This window comes from Lactuca sativa, chromosome 9 (assembly GCF_002870075.4).
Source record: "Lactuca sativa cultivar Salinas chromosome 9, Lsat_Salinas_v11, whole genome shotgun sequence".
Taxonomy (NCBI): Eukaryota; Viridiplantae; Streptophyta; class Magnoliopsida; order Asterales; family Asteraceae; genus Lactuca; species Lactuca sativa.
Genome location: NC_056631.2, coordinates 127101194 through 127105568, shown reverse-complemented (window position 1 = coordinate 127105568; position 4375 = coordinate 127101194).

The following is a 4375-nucleotide window of genomic DNA, read 5'->3' as shown; positions in this document are numbered from 1 at the left end:
AGTAATTGATTGGCCATTTGATCATACGACAAATTTCACTACAAGATTTCAAGGCTTCAAAGACTTCAAGATAAATATAAATAGATATCATATTTGAGTAGAGGGAAGCAAGAAAAAATAATCATTCTCTAAAAAATGTTCATCCCATGTCTAAAAAATCTCCAAGAGTCTCCCTTTCTACTAGTAGATGTTCAAAGTCTCTAAATTTTCAATAATTCTTTCTCCAGAGGTATGTATTGATTGTAATTCAATCTTAACTATCTAAAATATTTTATCGTTGTATTGTGGTTATTAAATTTATTTCTCCATGATAATTTCATTTCGAGTTATTATTACTATTAATTCTACAAGATTTGAAATTTTTGTTAAAACAGTACTCGTTTTTAATAATCAAACTAATCAAATTCATGCTTGAATTATTTAATTATGTCTAACAAAATCTTGATGAATTGTATTCCTAATAGAAATATTCTTTTAAGAATACAGCAAATTCAAGAATCTATAAATAACTCTGAGCAAAATCTTGAAGATTCTTACAAACCTACTAATCTAGGTACGATTTTAAACAATAATCATATTCATGATGCTAGATGGCTCATAAGAGCTAGTATTAAAATTCGTTACAAACAGATATGTTATCTAAAAACAAAACTATTTATTTTCTAATGAACACACTCAACTAAACAAATGGTAAAACATCAAATGGTTTATATATATATATATATATATATATATATATATATATATATATATATATATATATATATATGGGTTAGGTTCAAATGTTTTCACTATCTATTGTGTGCATGTATGATTGATTCTGGACCAATCATTTTAGTTATTTTAAGAAAGTAATTAATGCATATTATATGTTGAAGATATAATAGATATTAATTACATCTTCAGCATTTAATATGCATTAATTACTTTATTAAAATAACTAAAATGATTGGTCCGGAATCAATCATACATGCACACAATAGATAGTGAAAATATTTGAACCTAACTCATATATATATATATATATATATATATATATATATATATATATATATATATATATATATATATATATATATATATATAAGTTCAATGGAGAACCATTATTAATCAAGGAACCAATATAAAATGTCGGAATTTAAAACGATCAACGGCAAAAAGAAGATTTCTAAACTTTTATAATGGACGCATATGTACCGGATTATAACAAAACTCAATTCCTTTTTTTCATTTAAATTTTTTTTTAGGCCAAGTTTTTTATCGAAAAAAAAACCGAATATACTGTTGTTCACGATTTTTCGTCCTCTTTGCATAGAGATCCATGATGATATATAAAAAACAAACGCTTTTTTTTTCGAAAGAAAACTCACTTAATTTTCTTAGTTTTTTCAATATTTAAGTTTATTTATATAAAAAAAAAACTAATTATACCAAAATATTAATTTTTTGTACTCTATTAATAAACATCAACACCGATTAAAAAAAATCTCGAACAGTGTAGATTCACACTGTAATCTAAACTGTAAATATTTCAATTTTTAACATCCACAATATGAAAAAATCTAGAACAGTTCAGATTCATATTATGAATCTGAATTACTATTATACACACAGTGAATCTGAGAAGGTTCACAAAAAAAAAAAAAAAAAAAAAAAAAAAAAAAAAAAAAAACTCGATCAGTGTAGATTCACACTGTGAATCTAAACTATAAATATTTCAAATGTTAACACTCAAAATGTGAAAAAGCTCCAATCAGTTTAGATTCACACTGTGAATCTGACTTATTATTATCACACTGTGAATCTGAGGAGGTTCACAATGTGAATCTAAACAGATTTACAATGTGAATCTGAACGGAAATATCGTTTTTTTGATTAATAAGAATATGAATCTATGTTTAAAAAGTACAAAAAATATGAATTTTGATATATTTGCTAATTTTTTTTCTATAAAAAAATAGACCTTAACTTTTTTCATCAAAGAAAATGAAGTGGGTTTTTTTCTAAAAAAAAAGTTCGTTTTTTATATATCATCATCGATCTCTATGGAAAGAGGACGAAACATTGTGAACAACGGTATATTTGTTTTTTTCGATAAAAAAATGGCCTAAAAAAATTTTAAACCAAAAAAGGTGGTGGGTATTTTTGTAAAGGGTGGATTTTTTGGTATAATCTGGTGTGTGTACGTCCAATGTAAAAGTGTACATCTATTTCGTTGGCCGTTGATCGTTATGATTTTCGACGCTCACGATTGGTTCCTTGGTTCCTTGGTTAATTATGGTTCTCTATTGAACCTCACCGTATATATATACAAAAAAATCGGTTCATGATCCGAATTGGTCCACTGTGAACCAAACCGCCGGTTTGCATCCGTTCGAGATTTTAGACATTGAAACCAGTTTAGTAATGGTGAACCGGTTTGGAACCGATAATTGAACGGATCAAACCAGTTTAGAACCAGTGTAACCGGCTTAGATAGGTTCAACTATTTTTATGAAGGAACCGGTTTACGCTTGAACCAGTGTGACTTTATTAACCTGAACAGAACCGGTTTGGGAAAAAACGGTTTGTGCACCTCTACATCCAACTAGACCTTCACATTAAGCTTTGACCCAAATAAATCTCAAAAATTGCATAGGGACCAAATTGGTCCTAACTAGTAATGGATCGAAAAGTCACAAATTGATTTGATAGTGTGATTCAGCTTGTACTTTTCAGAGTATCACTTATGGATTGGTCTTGAGACTGAGTCAGATTAGGTACGGTCTCAAATTGGTCCTAATGACGATCCAATCAGATTTTCCTCGGTCGCGGATCAGTTTTAAAAGTCACAAATTGATTTGACAGTGTGATTCAACTTGTACTTTTTCAGAGTATCACTTCTGGATTGGTCTCGAGACTGAGTCAGATTATGTACGATCTCAAATTGGTCCTAATGACGATCCAATTAGATTTTCCTCGATCGCGGATCAGTTTTAGCCGGTGCCCAACGGATAAATCAACTTAAATGCAATTTTTCCCCTAAAAACTCACTCATAAATACTCATTTATCCATAACCATTATTCTGATCCCAAACTTAATTTCTCTTTTGAAATTTCTGTAACATCGTAAATTTTTAAACAAATTTTTTGTTTTAAAATCACATAATTCTCATTAACACATTTCACAAAAATCCCAAAGTATCAAATTATTAAAAACACATATCCATTATAAATATCTAGGATCCTCAAACATAACTCCATCTCGTGTGTACAATCGATCCAACACCTTCCCGCGATTCTGAGAAGTGCTTGAAACACATATCACATAATACGGTAAGCACAAAGCTTAGTGAGTTCCCCCAAATACCACACATATATCATTAGCCTCTCATGGCTATACTCAAATAAGACCCTCCGGTCAATGTGTCTCAGTTGAACCCTCCGGTCTCATAACTCGGGTGGACCCTCCGGTCCTAACTCAGTAAGCTCAAAATAATACACAACATAAATCATAAATACAATATGCAGGATATCTCAATACTCAATATAAACACATAAGACTCTCCGGTCACACAAAGATTACCACTCTAGGTAAGTATAGTGAGAAGAGTCGCCTCGGATGATGAACAACTCCTATAGATGCTGCAGCTGCACACCAGCCTTTAACAATGAACCAAAACCGACAATTACCTAATTAAGATCTAAGACCAAACCTTACTCATTAGGTCTAAAGATAGTTCACTACCTGACCCATAATTAACTCAAGCTTATTGGGCCCACCAAGGTCCAATACTAAATGGGCTCTCCCAAGGCCCACACCAAGTTGACCTGGAAGGGAGTGACTTTCAGTTGGGGTCCTGAGCAGTAGGCCTCCTTTGAGATGTTTCGTCAGAGATTATGCGAAGCCCCAGTTTTAGCTCTCCCATAAGGGATGGAGAATTTTGTGGTATATTATGATGCATCGATATTGGGATTGGGTGCGGTGCTTATGCAGAGAGGGCACGTGATAGCATACGCATTGAGGCAACTGAAGCCTCATGAGACGAGGTATCTCACCCACGATTTGGAGTTGGGGGATGTGGTGTTCACCCTAAAGATTTGGCGCCATTATTTGTATTGGGTTCGATGTACCATATACACGGACCATAAGAGTTTGAAGTATCAGATGGATCAGCCCAACCTGAACATGCGCTAGAGGAGATGGTTAGATGTAGTAAAGGATTATGAATGCGAGATCCTGTACCATCCGGGCAAGGCTAACGTTGTAGCCGATGCCCTGAGTCGAAGGGCGGAGAGTGCCCCAATTCGAGACACTTGTATGAGGATAACGGTGATGACTCCGGTGTTGGATACCATTCGAGAGGCCCAGGCGGAGGCCGTGAGACCAGAGAAC